This window comes from Panthera leo, chromosome B1 (assembly GCF_018350215.1).
Source record: "Panthera leo isolate Ple1 chromosome B1, P.leo_Ple1_pat1.1, whole genome shotgun sequence".
Lineage (NCBI taxonomy): Eukaryota > Metazoa > Chordata > Mammalia > Carnivora > Felidae > Panthera > Panthera leo.
In genome coordinates, this window is record NC_056682.1 from 184,757,672 (window position 1) to 184,779,439 (window position 21,768).

Here is a 21,768-nt window from a genome sequence, read left to right on the forward strand (position 1 = left end):
TTGGGAGTCACCTTAGAGTGTGTCCATCACAAGCACCAACCAAAGAAAATGGATACCCAGGTGATCAGATATCTACCTGATAGATATCTAACCATAAAAAGCCATTGACCTAGGCCCAGTGCATTCCAGTGAAATATGTACTGTGAATACAGATAATAAATTCATAGGAGGAAGGGCTGCTTCAGGCTGGAGCAAGAACCCCTGACCAGGATAGAGAGGAGAATGGCCTTTTCACTATTGCTTGACCACTGAATCATTGTTTTGTGTTTGTGGAGAAGTACAGAAAAGAACTGAATTTTTCCAAACCTGCAAGTCAGAAGCTCATTAATCCCAATATTTCAGTGCATTTAATCTTGGAACTAAAATGCTGTGTAAATTGCTCAGTCCTGACCATGTGGTCATTAGCAAGGCAAGTACACTCACTTTCTCTATTTCTCAGAGAGCTAATTGAGGACTAACTGTCTAAGAAGAATTGGAGGCGTGAGCAATGTGTCACTTTCATTGATCACCTGTTCTTACAATTGGCTTCTCTACCTGCCTCCCAGACAGGACAACCCCTTACTAACCAGGGCCTAATTGGCACAAATGACTTTTTCCAGCAAATTGGGTAGCAGAGCTGAGACTAAGGGCCTTAGGTGAGCCCCACCTCTTGGCCTCTGCTCCAGGCGGCCTCTTGCTAAATCTCAGCTTCTGCCTCCAGCCAGACGACAAGCCAAGGCAACACAGGAAGAGGCGTACAGTAATTTAAGTGCTACCCCGAAATTCCCAGCACTTTCGGAAATCTATAGGTGAGCCCTGGAGAGCATTCTCCTGCGTATGTCCCCAGATGTCTACTAGAAACCAAGAGAAAAAATACAGCCAAGTTCTTTCATCTTGCAAGAAGCCGGCCCAGTTCTCCATGCCCCACCCCAGCCCATGCGTCATCCCCAGAAGTGACCCAGAGCCCCGATTGGCATCGCCAATGGTAGGGGTGACAGATCCCAGTTTGTGTCGCCAACCCAGTTAGTTCTGTCATCTCCCTGTTTGCTTTCAAGGGTGCTGTGTGCTGAAGGGCATGTGAAAGGAAGGTTGGGGCCTCAGGAGAAAATTGGAGTCGTGACACTATGTGAACAGTGCTGTGCTAGGTCCCGAGAATACAAACGTCTTAAGAAAGATGCAGAAGCACTTAAGCAGCTTTAAACATCGTGCTTCCTCACCCTTTTACAGTAGCGGTGGAAATGCTCGGAGAATGTGAATGTAGCTTGAGAAAGTAAGAAGACCCAGGTGGTCCAGTCTCACCGCAATGTAGAATTTAATGAAGCAACCCCCAAACCAGGGAGTAATTACAAGTAGTTCTGGTCTCTCCTCGTTTCCCTGAACGAAGAGGAAAGCCTGGTCATCACCCTCCCCATGCTGCTGCTTCAGGCCGGTCTCCCCCCAGTGGAGATGTTTTCTAGCAGCTCACATTCCATGGCGGCCCCCCCGATTCTCCAGTCTTCCAAAACCCCTCCCATATGCCACCACTCCATCCGCTGCCTGGCCTCCGTCCCATCTCTCCACATGGGTTTTCCCGGGAAGAGGGTGGAGGGAAAAAAAAGGTCTAAATGCTCAAACATTAATATATTTTATTCCGGCCATAGTGCATCCAATAGATTTTAAGATTCTTCTGCCTTTGCTTCTCTTTTTCTGCACCGTGTTACCCAGGTTCACAAATTCTTTGGTGCACCCCCCTTTGGGAGGTGGAGACTGACTTCCCTCCCGTGAATGCACGCCATACTTACGGACTTATTTCCAAGGAATAGAACGTGGCAGAAGTGTCAGTGTGTAACTTCCAAGAATAGGTCTTAGAAGGCAGTGAAGCTTCCTTCTCGCTCTCTCTTAGCTCCCCGTGGGAGGCCAGCATCATGTTGTGAGGACGTTCAAGAAGCCTGTTAAGAGACCCACACGGAAGGACCTGAGGCCCCTTGCCAACAGCCAGCACCACGTGAGCGAACCACCGTGGAGGTAGATACGTCAACCCCAGTCAGGCCTTCAGATGACTACAGACCCGGCCACCGTCCTGACTACATCTTCATGAGAAACCCTGTGCCGCGAAGGCCCTCATGGATTCCCGACCCGTAGAGGCTGAGATCACGAGTGTTTGTTGCTTTAAGCTGCTTAGTTTGGGAATCATTTGTTGGGTGGTTGATGACCCATACCCCATTTTTAATGGCTTGTAGCAACGCGAGTGCTGATGAACCCTTGATCTGAGAAAGTTTAGGAACCAACATACATATATACCACCGCCCCCCATGACTCACATCATAAGCACAAGCTACACATACACGTATACACACACCACACACTCCCCCCGTACCCCCCACACAACGCACCCCCCAATGCACCCCTTGCTATAAACACATACCCCACACTACACCGTACCCCAGTGCACTCTCTTCCCCCCCACACCTCCCCACACACATCCCCACCGTACCCCCCTACCACACACACACAACACCCTTTCTCCCCCTTCACACACTGTTTAAGGGGCAGGTGCCATTTCTACGGCCTTCTAGGTGGAAGGCATCTGAGCAGAGTCTTGACTAGGAATGGAATACGGAAGAAGAATGTAATTGCCTTCACCTCCTTAACCACTCCCAGGAAGTTTTCTTAGTGACAGTGAGGCTTTGGCCTGTGTTTTGTGGGTCGTGGCCGACCTAGAGGAGGATGTTGATGACTGAAGACCATTCACGATACCTCAGAGATAGCTTTGTGAACTCCCAGGACCGGACATGACTCTGTCCCTAGCTGCTGTGGGCTGAATGTTTGTTTCTCCCAGAATTCCTATGTTGCAGCCTAATCCCCAGCGTGAGGGTATCTGGAGGTGGAGCCTTTGGGAGGTGATTAGGTTATGAGGCCGAAGCCCTCATGAATGAGATTAGGAGCCCCTGTAAAAGAGGGGGAGACATAGGGCCTCCTTCTTGGTTCTCAGCCATGTGAGGATGTAGGAGAAGGTTGGCCACCTGCGAGCTAGGACGAGGGTCCCACCAGACACCGAACCTGCCAGCACCTTGATCTTGGACTCCCAGCCTCCAGAACCATGAGCAATAAATATTGTTAAGCCACCCAGTCTCTGGTATTCTGTTACATCAGCTCGAATAGACCTCTTCTCTGTCTGGAAACTGTCCCCATTGAAAAATCATAAAATGCCAGAATAGCACCTTTACTGTCGATGAGGTTTACATCAGAGACTGGGGCTCGTTCTGTGCAGGCAGGTGGATTTGCTAACACTGAACCCTGAAACAGACACACATACCTGGCCACAGGTGCATGGAATGGAGGAGCAAGGGACACGTTTGCTCTTTGCAGGCTGAGCAGGAGGGAGAGGATGAGGGTCACTTCAGCACGCTGGTCTCTCCTTCTGGCTCACCAGTCCCATTAGGACATCCCGCCTGGTCTCAGGTGGAGAGAAGGAAACGTGCGAGTTGGTGCCAGAATGATTGTGTTCCTGGGGCTCCCTCTCCGTGGCAGGAAACATCCGGAGTAGGAAAGAAGTCTTCTCCCTGCTAACATCGACAACTCGGGACGTGGCGATGTGTCTGTATTCATGAGCAGAGCTGGGTGACAAGGGCTCCCCTGTTTTCTTACTCTCTTTGTAAGTCGTCCATAGAGACCAGGGGAATGTATTTTCAGCCACTTGGAAAAGATCTTTCTGGTAGGAGATAGACCAGTAGAGAAGGGAAACTTGTCAGCCCCAAGAGAGGATCCTGACTGCGGGTGCTGGAAGTTGATGGAGTTCAGCAAAGCTCTATTCTCCCCTACGATCCCCTTCTAGGGTGTGATTTGCCACTCCATCGGCCTTTTTGCCATCAGCCTGTTTTGCACCAAATACAGCGAAACGTAATGTCATTCTGGGGTCCCGAAAGAAGAAGCAGGTCAACTTGAAGTGTCTTTCAGTAACGTAGGCAGTCAGGAGAATTTTCTGGCATTTCATATCTTCAGCAAAGTGGAGTATCTGCTCTACTTACTAAAAATGCCACTGTCTCCCCACCGTTTCCATCTGCATTTACGTTCTGCCTGTACTGCTGAGGTGGCTTTTTTCCCCTTATGTTTACTGCCAACCCATTTGCATTTTCTGTCACAATAAATAACCCAGTAAAACCCTCCAATGAGCAGGGTCTAGCCCTGGCTCTTTCTAAGCATGGAATCACAAGACAATGATTTATAGTCATGATGGCCCAGGGGAACGGAAAAGTGGACATTTGCAAGGGAATCATAAGTGAATTCAAACCAACGCTTGGTGGCTATTAGGAAATTAAAGATAGGAAATTATTTTTTAGATTTTTTTTGAATGTTTATTTATTTTTGAGACAGAGAGAGCATGAGAGGCAGAGGGGCAGAGAGAGAAAGAGACACAGAATCCAAAGCAGGCTTCAGGCTCCAAGCTGTCAGCACAGAGCCCGATGTAGGGCTCGAACTCACGGAGTGCGAGATCACGACGTGAGCCGAAGTCAGCGGCTTAACCGACTGAGCCACCCAGGCACCCCAAGATAGGAAATTTCTATAACTGTTAAAGTCGTGGAGGCCATGGCAGGAGAAAGGCTTCAATTTAGACACTGGGTCTGTGTGGGTCACCACTATTTCCCCAACACCCAGCGTGTCGCCTACCCTAAAAGAGTTCTCAATTCGTTTTCACTGAAATAATACTGATGGCGTGATGGCCAGCATCTGTTGCATGCTGGGCAGTGTCATGTGGCTTAACTCCCTCCTCTCGTTATTCTTCTATGAGGCAGGCACATTCATCTCCCCATTTCACAGATGGAAAAATGGAGGCACAGAGAGGCTGAGGGCTTCTCTGGGATGCACAGCTAAAGTCCGGCAAAGTCAGGAAACTATGGTCGAGAGCGGGTAGGGCACTTGCTCAACTTTACACAGCAAATAAGACTTGGGATAGGAACACAATGAAGTTTGCCTTCAGAATGGGGTTCCAAATGCAGGCTGCCCAGTTAAATTAGAATTTCAGATAAACAACAAGCATTTTTTTTAAGTATAAGAATGTTTCAAATATTGGGGCGCCTGGGTGGCTCGGTCGGTTAAGCGTCCGACTTCAGCTCAGGTCATGATCTCACGGTCCGTGAGTTCGAGCCCCGCGTCAGGCTCTGTGCTGACAGCTCAGAGCCTGGAGTCTGTTTCAGATTCTGTGTCTCCCTCTCTCTCTGCTCCTCCCCTGTTCATGCTCTGTCTCTCTCTATCTCAAAAATAAATAAAAGTTAAAAAAAAATTAAAAAAGAAGAATGTTTCAAATATTGCTTGGAACATGTGCTAAAAAAACTTACCCTTTGTTTTCCTGAAATTCAAATTTAACAGAGCATCCTGTATTTTTATTGGCCAAATCTGGCCACCCCAACCCAGAACCCACACTTTTAACCACTGAACTGTACTGTCCACACAAAGTGCGGTTGGGGAGAATGACCCCCATTGTCACTTTAGTTTCTATGCCTGCATAGGTTACATCACTTATGCATTGTTACATCTAACCCTCATGACCAATGGGCAGGGCCAATGTTATCATCCTCTTACAGATGAAGAAGCTGGGACTCAGCTCATGTGACTTGGCCAAGGTTACACCGAAAATACTAATCATATCTAACCTTCAGGCGGCACTATGCTGAGTGCCAGGTACTTTCTGAGGGCTTTATGCCTATTTGGTTTGTTTTCATCTTATCCTCTCCGATTCTGCAGGGTAGGTCCGATCATTATCCCTCTTTCACAGATGAAGCAACAGAGGCACAGAGAGGTTAAGGAACTCGTCGGGAGTCACACAGCCAGTAGGCGGAAGAGCCTGGCTTCAAACCTGGGACAATCCGGCACTGGAGAGTGTATGCTCGCCCGCTGCGCTGCCCTCCCTCTCTAATTCACAAACGCAAAAACAAAACAAAACAACACAACACAACACAGCTTTGTGGATGCCAGGTGTTGATCCAGACGCGTTTGACTCCCAAGCCCATGTTTTTTCCGTAAGACCATTCAAGGTGAAGCATATGTATGTAGTAGAGGGGTGCAAACACAAGAGGGGCGAGGCCGTCTGTTTTGCTGGGCGGGTACTATGAGAGGCTGGACAGGTCCTCTGTGATTCACTGCAGTGAGGGCTCCCCAGACCTGGTGGGTTTTTTGGCCTCCATGTTCTCTATGTTGCTTAGCCATCAGTAGCCGCCGATCGGGACCCCTTGTCCCCCACCACCAGCCAGCTACTCACTTTCTGTCCAGGACACACGAGACCAGGCCCGGGTCCAGACACATGGTGCCTGTGGGCCCGAAGTCCTTTAGAGGCCTCTTCTAACATCACTGTGTTTTAGGTGGGAAGCCACGTTCCAGAAATGGCATATGTATTAGCCATGGTTCTCCAGAGAAACGGAAGCAACTGGCAAAAGAGAGAGAGAGAGAGAGATGATAGATTTATTATAGGAAATTGGTTCATGCAATTCTGGAGGCTGAGGACTCCCCAGGTCCGTAATCCAAAGATCTGGGGAGAATCAGGAAAGCCAGTGGTCCAACTTCTAGTCTGAGTCTGAAGGCTACGGAAGAGGAGAGTCCCAGCTCCAAGACCATCAGGCAGAGAGAGTGACTTCTCCCTTGCTCGCTCTTTTGTTCTATTTAGGCCCTTAATGAATGCGATGAGCGCCCCTCAACATGGGGGAGGGCAAGTGCCTTGCTCAGTCTACTGAATCACATGCAAATGTCATTCAGAAGCACCCTCGCAGACCCACCCAGAAATAATGTCTAACCACACATCTGGGTTCCCTGTGACACATAAAATTAACCGTCGCAGCATGTCTTGCCCAAGAGTTGTAGACCTGGCAATGTCCTGCTTCCGCTGGGTCTTTGAAGTAGAAGATTTTGAACCTGGTAGCCCCTTGGAATTTGCAGCGTTGACCATCTTGGTCCCAAGTACCGAAGGACTGTAAAAGCCTATGGCTTTGTGATTTATTAAAGCACAACCGGAAGGCCTGTGAAGCTGTGGCCCCTTGAACTCGGCCTGAGCCAGCTGTGCGAACACTGCCATCTTGGCCCTGTTGCTCCCTCTGTCCCCCACGGAGGTGGCTCCCGAAGCAAAGCCGCGCATCAGCACGGAAGGTGACACAAATACTTGCTTCGTTGGCGCACAATGTGCTTTCTTGCATTTGTGTGCATTTTGTTAGGGGAAATTCATTCATTCACTCATTCATTCATTCATTCGACAGATATTTGTTAAGAGCCCGCTATGTGTCAGGCATTGTGCCAAGTAAGCACTAGGGACTCGGAGTCCAACAAAACAGATGCGGTGCTTGCTCACGTGGACCCGTGTGCTACAGGAGGCGAGGAAACTAAATGGTCCCCTGAGGCCTGTGGCCAGATCCCAAACGTGTCAGGTTTACCCAGTGATTTGTAAGTTTTGGGAGGGTCACTTTTGGATAAGCTGAATAAACTCCTGAATCTTCCCAGAGGGAAAAAAGAAGCACATTTCCATTTAAAAAATATGTTCAGAGGGCGCCTAGGTGGCTCAGTCGGTTAAGCGTCCGACTTCGGCTCAGGTCATGATCTCACCCTCCGTGAGTTCGAGCCCCACGTTGGACTCTGTGCTGACGGCTCAGAGGCTGGAGCCTGCTTCAATTCTGTGTCTCCCCCTCTCTCTGCCCCTCCCCTGCTTGCACACTCTCTCTCTCTCTCTCTTAAAAATAAAATAAACATGAAAAAAAAATATGTTCAGAATGTAACCATTCCTTGTCACCATGGTCTCTTGCCTCAATAATTCAACGACCTCACTGGTCTCCTACTGCCTCCTTGACTACCCCCAGTCTGTTCTCCACAAAGTGCTGAAGGGATCCTGTTAAAATGTAGTTCAGATCAGGTGGCTCCAAGAAAAGTCCGGGATGCCATCATCACGCCCCAATAGCAGCCTACAAGACCCTAAGCTACTCTCGCTGCCCCTGTCTGTCTGTGTCTCTCTCTCACACACCTACACACACAACCTCTCCGACTTTGTCGCCTACCCTATTCCCCTTGCTTGCTCAGCTCCAGCCCCTCCAGCCTTGTCCTTGCCACTCCTGAAATATTCCTTAGGTATGGGAGGAGCAAAGGATGGAAAGCACCCGGATCCCGAAGGTGGCTCACCTCCAGACGGCTAACGGAGGTGAGAAAAAAGCTTTTGTCTCAACGAAGACACTGTATTTGGGGATCTGCTTGCTATCGTGCAGCCTATACTCTAACCCAGGGGTCAGTGCACTAAGCCTCTTGGGTCAAATCTGGCACTCTGTTTTTGTAAATACAGTTTTATTAGAACACGGCCATGTTATGTGTTGTCTGTGGCTGCTTTTGTGCATTAGGAGCAGAAGTGAATAGTTGCCATAGACATTCTATGACCTGCAAAGTCATCCTCTGGCCTCTTAATAGAAAATGTTTCCTGGTCTTTGCTTTAAACCATATATGTTTGTGGTCATCATTTTACCTGTGAAGATGAAGCCCTAGAGGGTTAGGTTGTTCAGAGTCGAACAGCAAGTGAGTAGCTCAGCTGGAATTTAAACCCAGGACTTTCTGACCCTTAAGTTCGGACTAAATAGGTCCTTAGGTATAATCCAGGCTAAGAAATGAATTCAAGTCATACATTCACTTGCATTCCACTCAAACATGCAAAACATTAAGCTTCTGCAGTTTGTCTCTAATTGACCTAATATTTTTTTATGGACCGCACCCCACTGGGTGGGTAATGAGTAAACTAAATGTAGGCCAATCCCGTAACTTCGATGTAATCCAACAATTCAAATAGTCTCGTTAGATCACTCAGGCTGTGGCAAGTAAAATGCAGTGTTCCATATTTCTTCCCTCTTGGCTTCCCCTTCAGGAAAACTTTCAGGGTCTTTGTGACAGTGGGAGTTGGGTTCAGGAAGGGTCCTCACATGCATGCAGAATTTTCTAGATACTCCCCAGCCTCTGCCCTGCCCTGGTTTGCTCCCTGGCCTTGGGACTACTAAGTTCTGACCGAGTCTATCTAATCTTGCTGAGTGGTTTCCTCATCAGCAAAATTCAGATCACAAGAGTACCTACCTCACAAGACGAATTCAAAGATTAAATGAGATAACAAACAGGGCTCAGAGTAAAGCCTCACATTCACTGAGTGGTCAGTATACATCAGATGGTGTTGCCAGGCCCGTCACTGGGTCTTGGCCATTTGCCCCAGTCTCGGGTGCCTACCTGCAGTGGCCTCTTCCCCCCACCCCCCCGCCCCCGCAGGCCACTCTGCCAGCCCTCTCAGTGTTCCCTGGTCTCCTCACTAGGGCACATAAACACTGAGATCTCCTGGGGCTGGAAGTACTGCTCTGTCAGACTCACTGTCTGGCACCTGGCGCCATTTTGGAAGAGGCCACTGGGTGGGCTTCTCCTAGATCCTGTCAGCCTCTGCTTGGATGCATGGGGCAATGTATCATGGCTCTGCGGAGTCCCTGGCCCTCCCTTTGACCTCCGCAGCACACCCCAGCCCCCAGGACCTTGGCCAGCTCCTCCACTTCCCCTGCCTCTCTCCTCTTCCTCCCATAATCTCCCAAAGTACAAGGAATGGATTTCTCATTGCCCGGGACTCAGACCATGGCTTCTTTCTCCTCTGTCTCTAGATGACACTCTAGGATCTAGTCAGCCAAACTCTAACATCATAATGACACCGGAGGAATTTAGAAAATCCTTTTCTTCTGACCGTGTCTGGTTGTCCAGGCTATTGTCTTGCTAAAGAGGTCAAGGAAAGCAGCTTAGAGACTCAAGCTGATGAATGGCCTCTTTCTTGGGACTAGAACCTGCCCTTTCCTTCCCTGGGGCAACTGGAAGTTATTATTATCCCCACTGGAGAAGCACCCTGGCAGGTCCACTAGGTGGGGATGTTGTAGAAGGGAACTGAGCCCCAGATGTCTGGTTGGCCTGAATGTCCTCCAAGGCCCTTTCTCACCGGGAGCACCTGAGACGGGGGGCTAGCTCATGGAAAGTCTACTCTGGAGACCACCGCACTCGGTGCCAGGGCGCCCCCTTCCAGTCAGCTCGCTCTGCTCGAGCTTTCCCGGGCTGTGCCAATGGATCCAGCCGCTAGGAGCAGCCAAGGTGGAGTGAAGGAAAATCTACACCGATGAGAAACTGTTTCTATCTATCAAGCATCACGAGAAAATGTCATCAAGTCATCAAGCGCGGGCAGCGTGTTTGGAAAAGCCTGTTGTACGATATACACAGGAATTCCGATACCAGTTGGTGTCGTGTCTCCTTGAAGGGACAGACAGACATCATTCAGCGGGGTTCAAGCAGCCTCAGTAGAAGCCCCTGTGAGGACCCTCTGGAGAAGACGTGTAGCGTAAAGTAAGATGGCAGAGGTGCGGAAAGCAAGCCACGGTTTCAACGCATGAGCCACGAACTAAAATTCAATTACGCAGGTGCCACAGGGTGTATTTTCCAAACTTGGCCACAGCAAGCCATACCTCCAGTCCCAGTATTTGAACCCGGGTGGGCTTATGGCTCCCTGGCACCCAAATAAAAGACAACAGAGAGTGTGCTGTGACTTTCAAGGCTGGATCATAAAAGGTGGGTTTGGATTCCATGTTGCGTAATGGATGACCACAAACTTAGTGGCTTCCCACAACACTTATTACTACCTCACAGGTTTTGTGGATCAGAAGTCCGGGCGCACGGCCCGGCAGAATTCTCGGCTCAGGGTCTCTCCGGAATGGAATCAGGGTGACGGCTGGGTGGCGGTCTCATCCGGAGGCTCAGCTAGGGAAGGAGGCACTTCCACGCCTCCTCAGGTTCTTGGCAGAATTCATTTCCTTGTGCCGGTAGCGTTTACGGCAGCCGGCTTCTCCAAGGCAAGTATTTGCATCTGCTAAGGCTACTGTAACAAAACACCACACACCAGGTAGCGTATCCGACAGAAATGCATTTTCTCACAGTTTTAAAAGCTGGGAAGCTGAGATCGAGGTGTTGATAGCTTTGGTTTCTTCTGAGGTTTGGCCATTCTCTTTCCCTTGCCTTGTGTCCCCCGACGGTCCTCTCGCTGCACAGGTGCTCCTGGCGTCTCGCTGGGTGTCCTTATTTCCTCTTTTTATAAGACCAACAGTTAAATTGATTTAGGGACCACTCTGATGGTCTCCTTTTATCATAAATCGCCTCTTTAAAGGCCCTGTCTCCAAACAGTGACATTCTGAGGTATTAGGGGTTAGGACTCCAACACATGAATTTGTATGAGTAGGGGACACAGCTCAGCCCGTAACGGCAAGCAATGGACAGAGCGTCTCTGTGTCTCAGGGCCTCTCACATCAGGGAAGGTCTAGGCCTTCTCTTAAGTGATTCACATGGTTTGGTCAGGGCCGTTCAGGATCACCTCCCTTTGGATTAACTCAAAGGCAACTGGTTAAGGACCTTCACTGCATCTGAAAATGTCCTACACTCTACCATACAGTGTTAACATAATCATGGGAATGACAGCCCCTTGCCTTGTCATATTCTGTTGGTTGGAATCTGATCACAGCTCTTGCCAACCTCGAGTGGGGGGTTGGGGGGGGGGGATTCCTCAGGGTGTAAACGTTAGGAGACAAGAATTGTGGGGCCTCCCTAGGGAATGAGCATCACAAAAGGTGTCTCCATGGGGAGCCTGGGCGGCTCAGTCGGTTAAACTTCCGACTTTGGCTCAGGTCATGATCTCACGGTTCCTGAGTTCGGGCCCCACGTCCTGCTCTGTGCTGACAGCTCGGAGCCTGGAGCCTGCTTCGGATTCTGGGTCTCCCTCTCTCTCTGTTCCTCCCCCACTCGCTCTCTGTCTCTGTCTCTGTCTCAAAAATAAATAAAGATTAAAAACAAAACAAAAGGTGTCTCCACTTCGGTCTGGTTTGCTTGGGGACACTCACCTGCAGCTCGGTGTCATTGTGTTAGCGGTCTGACCGCACTGAGGCCTCTGTGCCGTGAGGGATCTCAGAGTCTCCCATGGACAGAAACTCCCCGGAGAAGCCCTGAGCCTACAGTCGAGAGAGATGCCCCGCGGCCCCCAGCCGCCCCAGCCTCCAACTCCTGCGGTTCAAAACCACCTGGCAGAGCCCTTCCCCGAACTCCTGGCCGGCAGAAACAATGCAGGATGATAAAATAACTAATTGTTTCCGGCCACGAGCCGTTGAGTAATGGAAGCAGCAGGCATTCCAAGCGGGAGCCAGTTCAGAAACCGCTGCCCTTTATAGATGACGCTACCCGATGCAGGTCAGAAGGGATGTGTTTATTTTGCAACCCTCCCCAGCTTCCTACCACCCATATTTCTCAACCCCGTGCCTGTTCCACACCTCTCCGTTGCTCTTACTGGTCTGGCACACGCTACGTTCAGTTGCCTCCTTGCTGTCTCTTCCCCTCCCCCACCTCCTCCCCAGATACACACTCCATGATGACAAGACCTTGTCCTTTCCGTCAGTGCCTGGCAGGAACGGATGCTCAATGCCAAGTTTACTATTTCAGCTGCCGATGGCCGGTCTAACAGCTGGGAAGGGGTGGGGGGGAGCGGCCAGAACAAGAAGACAAGTGTCCAGAAAAGGTCAGATCAGAAAACCGTAGAGAAATAGAGCAGGACGGGTCCTTAGTGAGCCTACAGTTCAATGACACATTTTATCCTTGAGACAACAGCCGCCCAGAGAAAAGGACCTGAGTGACACGGGAGGTTAATGGCAGGGCTGACTCAGAGAGCCGAGTCCCCTGACCCTGCTTCTACGGGTTTTCAGTCATGGTAAATCTACATAAAGGTGCCGTATCTACACTGCCCCTTGGGTCTTCTGGTAAGACTTTGCCTGAACGTATACAAAGTGAAAGATACTTAATTTTTTATATAGATCACCTCCTTTAATTTCGCCGTTAAAGTACAATTAGGGCAGGGGCGCCTGGGTGGCACGGCTGGTTAAGCGTCCGACTTTGTCTCAGGTTATGATCTCATGGTTGGTGGGTTCGAGCCCCACATCGGGCTCTGTGCTGACAGCTCAGAGCCTAGAGCCTGCTTTGGATTCTGTGTCTCCCTCTCTCTCTCTGCTCCTCCCCTGCTCATGCTCTCTCTCTGTCTCTCTCTCTCTCTCAAAATGAATAAACATTAAAAAAAATTTTTTTTAAACAGTTAGAGCATTAGATTGCTCTAACTACATGTAGAGGTAGGTTGTTATGAATAAACGAATTTCAGGAGGGTCAGGGGGATACTGTCTCAGTCTGGGCTCCCCTGGCTTCCCAGGGCCTCAGACAAAACCTTCCTTGCATGGGGTTGCTATCAGGGGGCAGGAGTGAGGAACAGGGGGAGGAAACAAGTTTGCTGATGCTCAGGGGGCTGTGCCCCGTCCCACTAGGTCCTTCCAAGTGGCCCCATGAAGTGTATTTCAGAGCCGCCCGTCAAGGGGATGAAAGGCAAGCATTTATGCTTTGACTCTCATGCCTCATTAGCCAAGGGTGGCCTTGCAGGCATTCACTGCTGCCCACGTCTGGGTTGCATAGCCTCTGGCGGGGATCCTGTAGGATGGCATCAGGATGTCTGCCCCCCCCCACAACACAGGAGGACGGACGTGCGGGGCGGATCCCATACAACATGCCCGGTCGCACACGTGTAAAGCTGTTCAGGGTCTGCAAGGAAGCAGCTGGGCTAAGAGGTGAGGCCCTGGGGCCTTTAAGGGGCGTTCAGGAGAGCTCTGTCTGATCTCCAAACCTCAGTGCTGTCCGGTGCAGACAGGTGTCAGTCACTCAGCAGGGGCAGGCAGCCCAGGGCTTCTGTGAGCCTGTGGTATTTCTGGCTGATCACATGGCCTGGATTCGTCACCATCAAGTCCTCTAGGAAATTCCGTCTGCAGCGTCAAAGTCATAGAGAAGTTCAATGTGCCTTTATATTTGGAAAGAGTGGAAACAAAATCCCACTTCTGGGAGTTCTTGGTGCCTAAGATTTCCTACCACCTCGATGCCGCAGTGGGTGTCAGATTTGCCCCCACACGGGCTCCGAATATGTGGAGGTGAGTGAGGCAGAGGGAGCTTAGCCTGCCGGGGAAGACGCGCCAGAAAATGCACCTGCACTGACAGATAACAGCTGTCATTTGCTGGGAACATACTATTTCCAGACACTGGGCTAAGCTCGTAAGAGCCCACTTTTCTCAGTTAATTCTCGCCACAAACCCCTGGGGTAAATATTATTCCCATTTTATAGAGGAGCGGGACCGGCTACATAAAGTGCGAGGCCCGGGGGCAGAATGAGTTTTCAAGGGGCACGTGCAGGGCCCCTTGGTCAGAAGTTGAGAATTTCAAAATGGCAAGAGCAAAGCATGAAACTAAGTCCCAGGACCCTCTAAGTCAGGGGGGATCCTATGTGACCACACCGGTCTCATGAGCACAAAGCCAGCCCTGAGGAGGAAACCAAAAGGTCTCAGAGGTTAGGTGACCTGCCTAAGCGAGGAAGTGTTGGTACAGTGATTTGAATCCGGGCTCTCTGACTCTACGTACATGGCCTCAGGCTGAGGCCGACGCCTGAGCTGGAAAGCATACTTCGTCTGAGTCGGGAAACTCCTATCTGAGCAACCCCTCACTCGTTATGTTTCCCTGCAGAGGTCTGGTCTCTGTCTACTTTCCTCATCGGTAATTTCAACCCCCAAAGCCCAGCCCCGGGGTGGCCTCTGAAAGTGAGATGGGTGGAGAGCACAGGGGCTCTCTTGCATTTTGCCCGGGTCACGGGGGCTTAATGTAAGGATGTGCCTAATCTCAGATGGGCCCCTCCTGCTGAGGAGCTACGGGCCCAGGGTCTTTCCTTGGGGACTGGAAATTAACAGGAGACGGCGGGACGGTCACCAAGTCGCAGGCTCACGCTTCAGTCCTCTGGGTCAAAGGCCATGGACACCGCCGACGTGGGCTGGCCAACGAGACGAGGTGCGCATTAAAAGGCTGTTGGGTGCCCCACATGATCCCCTTCTCGGGTTTCTCCGAAGTGAACTCTCCCTTCCGTCAGTCGGATCGGCAGAGCCTCGTGCTGGGAGGGCCCCGGCATTGGTGTTTTCTGAGTTCTGCGCTGGGGAGGCCCAACTCTCACTGTTGGCATTTCCCCCAACACAGCAAGGATGCTCCCGTGTCTGGGACAGACTGAAAGGGCACTAAATATCCACTGCACTGACTCCAAAATGTAATGATGATGACCAGTCGGGCCCATATTCAACTCGCGAAACAGAAACCCAACCGCGGGGGCCTGAGCCCAAAGGGGTGTTCCTTCTGCTCACTCATGGGGAGTCGGCGGGTGGGCAGGGTGGGCTGGTGACACTGCTCAAGCAGCAGTCTCTTTCCTCCACCCAGCCATCCGGAGAGCATGGCTGTAAACCCTTCCGGTCCCAAGGAGGTTGCTCTATCTCCAGACATTGCGTCTGCATTCCAGGTAGGAAAAGCGGGGGAAGAGCCACGGCCAATAGGCACATGCCAGCCAAGTCCCCATTTTTTCTCACATTAACGATGGCTTTCCCAGAGGGCCCATCGAGTAGACTCCCACGTGTACCCTTTTGGCAAGAACTGGCTTCCGTGGGAAGCCAAGGAAAAGGCGTTCTGACACAAGGCCGTCCAAAACACAAGTCAGGGTTTTGTTAGTACGGAAGGAACAGACGTAGGTATCAGCGGGGCGGGTCTAGCTGTGTCGGCCACAGCAGCTCCAACACCAGTAGGCTTCAAACTCTCCGACAATACCCCACTGTCCACCAGCACCGTCCAGAGAGGAATATAACAGAAACCACAGATGCAAGCTTCAGGTGGACTTTGACATTTTCCCATAGCCACGTTACAGAAAGTAAAAAGCGGGGCGCCTGGTGTGGCTCAGTCAGTTAAGCGTCCGACTCTTGATTTCGGCTCAGGTCGTGATCTCGCGGTGGCGAGATGGACCCCTGCATCGAGCTCTGCGCTGGAGGTGGAGCCTGCTTGGGATTCTCTCTCTCTCCCTCTCTCTCTCCGCTCCCCCACTCGTGCATGCTCTCTCTCAAAAAAAAAAAAGGGGGAAAAAGAAACAGGTGAAATGAATTTAAAGACCTTTGTTAACACAATGTATTCAAGGTGTCATCACTTCATCGTGTAATCAATATTTAAAAACGTTCATGAGATGCTTCAGGGTTTTCTTTCATGCCGAGGCTTCAGGGTCCGGTGGGTGTTATTATGAAACCTATGGCACGTCTCAGTTTGGACGAGCTTCGTTCCAAGCACTCCACGGCCACAATGTGGCCAGCTTCTGTCCACACCACCCACCTGGTTCCCAGCTGGGCGTTTTTAAAAGTGCAGGAGAGTCCAAAGTCCTAAGTGAGGGTGCACTGGCTGTGCTCCGTGAGTAGAGATGCTGGGGGCCCTGCAAGTCCCTTGACGATCATTCGAGGTCGGGACAGTCCCAAAGAGGGTCAAGAGCTGTTCTGCCGAATGCTGGTAGGGCCACTATGGACCGTCACTGCTTTAACACCCACAACGTGCTCAGAACAGTGCCTGGCCCATAGTGAGCACTGGATGCAAGTTTATTGTTATTTAGTAACGGTCAAGTCCAGATGTTATCTCCTGGCTTATAAGAAACTATACACACACATAAGCTACTGTATTACACATGTGTATGTATATATAGATGTGTGTATACATATGTGTGTCAATATACATGTATGTGTATATGTGTAACTATCTCCAGGCTCTTCGTATTTCATTTCATTGGTCCTCAACTCTGCCTTGGGAATAGGTAAGCGTTATTAGTCCCATTGTACAGATGAGAAAACTGAGGTCAGAGAAGTTAAGCTGGTTGCTTAAGTTTGCACAGCCAGTGAGTGTGACTTCAGCCTTCTTCATTCAAGGTTATCCTTTAGCCTGGGAGTCGTACCGATGCCAAGACTCCAGGCATGTGGCCAGGGCCAGTGCGTTTTCCATTTCCAAAGATCTGCCCGGCCCTACCCGGGGCAAGGCACTGACACCCCGGGAAGAACAATTCTCCCCATTCTCCCCACCTTGGGCCTCGGGCTCACTCCTGTCCTAGAAATGCGAGTGGAGCAGGCTACAAAGAGAAATATCCCAGCGCAACTGCAGCCTCCACAATGACAACTGATGAGGCACAATAGCAGGATGTGGCCTGTAATCAGCCTGGAGCTATACTCAGCTATTTAGGCGTCCATTCTGCCGGCTCCAGAGAGAGTGCCGGGAGAGGCACCCACCCCTCAACTTGGGCTCCTCGCTCATCATCACGGCGGCGCACCACGCGGAAAAAGGACCCCTTTGTGACAGCAACGCAAATTACAGCCGAGGCAATCTGGAGTCTCAGCTCGAGCGGATTCTTCTCTCCTCCTAAAAGAAAAATCTGTTTTAAGCTTAATTATACTCTGTCATTACCCGCAATCTTGTAATGATCCAAAGTCCCTGGCAAAATGGTAATAATAAAAAAGAGAGAGAGAACGAGAGAAAGAGAGAGAATCAATTCAGATAGGAGTTGAAAAGACGCAGACGAGTGTGGGGAAGGGAGGTGATAGTGTCATTCTTCAGAAACAATTGTGAAGTGAAGATCAGAGCTTTAGAATGGTAAACAGTTATTCTGGCTCGATTGTCAATTTACCGGGCCCAAGGGCTCCGTGTTAACCTTACCCACTTTCTGAATCTTTAATATTGTTGCTCCAAAATTCACCTTGTAAAATGTGGGAGCAGCTCCCAAGATAAAAGGATGCCCGAAATCAAATGACCTAGATTTAATAGGACAGTGCCGCTCAGATCCCAGGAGGATGCATAGAACAGACTGAAAGTGTTCAGTGATTGTTCTTGGCATGTTAGCAAGAAAATGCTGAGGTTTATCACAAGACACCTTTTAAATCAAGTTTTCTTTGTCAGTTTCCGTGGCCTGGACTACAATTCCTTTTCAGGTACAGCCAACCATTCGGAGCTCCCTCTTGTGGCCATGTCAGGTACGGAAGTGTACGTATCTCTGCCCGCCTCCCCTCTCACCCCCAAATGCAAAACAGAGCCGTCCCAAATGACCCAAGCTGGTGGGTCTGGAAGTGGATACTAGAGAGGCAGGCTTTGGGGGAGTGTCAGATATTACACTGAATCTACCTGGAGCCTGGGTGTCCTCCCGAATCCATGAAGCTTTGTGAAATGATGTGAATGTCAGGAGAAATGTCTTCCTTTCTTTTCCCGCTTGCGTTCCTCCTTGGTTGTTTTTCATAAATTCTTTGTGGAAATAATTATCTTATATTGCATAGAAAAATAACTTCCTTATTTTTTATTTATTGCTCTGTAAGTATCTGTGGCGTGTCAAAGAAAAATGTAAACCTTTGTGTTTCCACGGGAAGATTTTCGGTACGAATCTAGTTTTCTGGAATAAACATCAGTGCATTGGACATAGAACTTGGTTTGGAACAGGGGCTGTGTTTAGAGAGAGCTGAATGTGTTCCCTTGTAAGATCCCCTTCACTGGAACGGCCACTGGATCACAAAAAGAACTTGGCCACCAACTCATGTAGCTCTCATTCTCTTACCATTGCATTCTTGTGTCAGGAAGGACGAGATAGCGTGACTTACCCGTCAGCACTGTTTCCTGGTTTTGAAGCCACAGGCAGCATTCCCAGTTATAGGAACAAAGCTAGGAAAGAAATGAGTTAGGAGTAATTATGTTATAAATAACAGAAAACTCAAACCAGATTAAACGGTATGTGAAATTTCTAGGTACAGGTAAATAAGAAGTCTAGAGATAAGCTTCAGGTAAGTCTTGATCCAGCAGATCAGAAATATCACCTAAGACCTCCCTTCCCTCCATCTCTCATCTCTGTCTTCTTTGTAGCACCCACCTTCTGTGCTCTGCCCATTTTGCTCGTTTCAGCCTTTCCTGAAGGTCACTGGCAGACGTTTCCTGTATACTCTCCTTAAGCTGCCTTGTAGCTTTCTGCCTGAGGGCATTCTCTGTCCTCAGTAGTGTAATCAACAAGCTGGACATACCAGAGAGTTAGTTTCTCAAGACTGATCCTCATCTTCAAGAAAGAAAAGTTAATGACCAAATATCCCAGCTCACTCACCCCCAGTGGGACTATTGAGATGTGCTCCACACCCTTTCTCTAAGTGTCCCCCAAGGGACTGAGCCCTGTTGCCTACAGTGGTCTTATCAATCTATCCTTTAGGGGCACCCATCTTTTCCTTGTCTCCTCCCCTACTCCCACACGGTGCTTTTTGGCATCCCTTTTCCCCCAAATCACCTGCACCCAAATCCTTGTCTCAGGATCTTTTCTGGGGGGGTAACCCAGGCTAAGGACAAAACTCATGATTTTCAGAAGGAGGAGCATGGATGTTGGGCCAGGAGACCACAAAAGTCACCCTATCGAGAAATCCTGAAGACATGCCTACATCGGAGAAGCCAGGGGACCTCCCTTCAGGATGTGCGGCATTTCAGGGAAGGAAACCAGTGAGAACAGAACCTTACAGAAAGATTGCCAGTATTTCCATGGTGAACAGCGCATAGAAGGCTGAACCCATTTAAGCCAGTGGAGGGCAGTGGGTGGAGAGTGGGGGGCATGTGTGATGGGAAACGGGGAGACAGTCCATTTTATTCACAGGGCAAATTCGAGGCAACCAAAAGAGGTCATTTCGAAATGGCATCCCACCCCCAACCCAATTGCCTGATGTGAGGTTTGTCTGATTTTCCTGACTGCTCTCGACCTCACTGACCTCCCACACCAACACGCCATCCCTCACCATGCAGACTAGTGGTGTCCAATGAATGTATGGCATGAGCCCAAATTCGAGTCGTATGTGCGATTCAAATTTTTCTAGTATCGACTTGAAATAAGGGGAAAATAATAGGTAAAATTAATTTTGGTAATGTATTATATTTAACCCAATATATCACAAATATCATCCTTTCAGCAGGAAATCATTACAGAAATTGCTGATGTGAGAGCCACGTTATTTAAAAAAATACTGAGCCTTTGAAAGCTGGTGTGCATTTTACACTTCTGCCACATTTCAATCTAAACTCGCCCTCTTTTGAGCGCGTGATAGCTTCATGTGGCTAGTGGCTACTGTGTTGGACAGAACCGATTTAGAACATAATTTGTTGCTGTGTTTGCATTGGGCTTTAGCATTCCAAAAGGCTTTCGTATGCATATTACCACTTGGTCAATATTGCTGAGAGGCAGACCCTCCCTAAGAGTCATCCCCAGGTCGATGATACCTTAGGGGCAGGTATTATCAGGAGTGGTTCAGCTATTTTCTACCCCTTGGGGATGATGAGACTGGCACATGAGCCACACTCCAGTGTTGTGTGCCCTTTCAACACACACAAGTATTTCATCTGGGTTCATATCATCTTTTTTTATTTTTTTCAATATCAAGTAGTTGCTACAGATGGTTTTTTTTTTATTTAAAAAAAAATTTTTTTTTTAATGTTTATTTTTGAGACAGAGAGAGACAGAGCATGAACGGGGGAGGGGCAGAGAGAGAGAGGGAGACACAGAATCGGAAGCAGGCTCCAGGCTCTGAGCCATCAGCCCAGAGCCTGACTCGGGGCTCGAACTCACGAACCGTGAGATCGTGACCTGAGCTGAAGTCGGACACTCAACCGACTGAGCCACCCAGGCGCCCCTAGATGTTTTTTGATTAATAGATGATATCGTTCAGAATTTACTTGGCCACAAATGGCAGAAACTCAATGCAAATGGGCTTAAATGCAGACAGAGAGAGAGAGTGAGTGGGGGAGGGGAGAGAGTTTTGGTTTATGAAATGAATGCGTGTGGTTTCAGGAATGGTTGGATCAGAGTGTAAAAACTGATGTTTTCCGTCTCATCACTCTGCTTTTGACTACGCTCGGTATCATTCGCAGGCAGGATCTCCCCACAAGATGGCAAAGAGGATCACTGTCCTGCCAGCTGGACCTTCTCGGTGGAAGAAGAAGGTCTACCTCTTTCCTGGCAGTTATGGCAAAAGTCTTGTGCAGAGGGATCGCCTCAGTCTGGTGTGGGCCGATGCACATCGTTGACCCGGTATCTACGTACAGATACTAAGTCACGTGTCTACCCCTGGCGTCATGAGAGCAAGACAGGAGCACAGGAGTTCCCCCAAAGACCAAGGAAATAATGAATGCTCTGCAGGCAGAAGGCACAGATATCTGTCCCGTGGATCTTGCGTGCCTGTCTTGAGGTTTCTATGATCAAGAATGAGATTTTTCTGGTCAAGGTCCTCAGTCAACTGAAGCCTGCAGAGGAGTCACCGGAAGCACAGGGCCTCTGCTCGGGGGTGATCCGAGGATATTTCTTCGGAGGCCAGATGTCCCCACAATGAGGCATCACTTCCCAATCCCCCCACGGCCCAGCGCCCATGGGAATCGCGTAGCACGGTTGGCGATGCTTCCGGTGACATCCTTTTGGGCGGGACACAGGACCAGCGTGGGCCAGATGATGGCACAGTTTGGGTAACTGTGTCCTGATGACCCCCCTCCCCCAGCCTTCCCCTCCCCCTTCTTAGACTCACACCTTCCACACGCAGGTCTCTCCACACAGGCCCAGCAGACCGCCCCAGCCAGGCGGCTGCACCCCACTCCCCCTGTTGCTTTGATGGCTCAGTGAGCCCTGGCATGACCCCGAGGGGCCCAGACATGTCCGTCAGGATCCCTTCGCGTACCAGGTACTGTTGCAAAACCCTAAAATGACTTTAGGGAAAAGGTAATTTATTGCTCGTATAACACAAGCGTTATACGAAAAGCCCAAGGGAAGTCCAGGCTGAACAGAGAGGGCTTGGGGGATTGTCACTGGATCTCTTCCCTCCCCTCGTAAAATGGACAAGCATT

The 21,768-nt window shown here is 49.8% G+C and overlaps 1 long non-coding RNA gene across 1 annotated transcript; it reads right to left on the reverse strand.

Annotated features, from left to right (window-relative positions):
* Positions 1-1,589: 1,589 nt before the first annotated feature.
* On the reverse strand, positions 1,590-5,392 carry LOC122218569. Its single transcript, XR_006202007.1, has 3 exons — positions 5,295-5,392; positions 3,275-3,832; positions 1,590-1,907 (listed from the first exon to the last, which is right to left on the reverse strand). It is a non-coding gene; the product is annotated as an uncharacterized LOC122218569 (long non-coding RNA).
* Between the last annotated feature and the right edge of the window lie 16,376 nt (positions 5,393-21,768).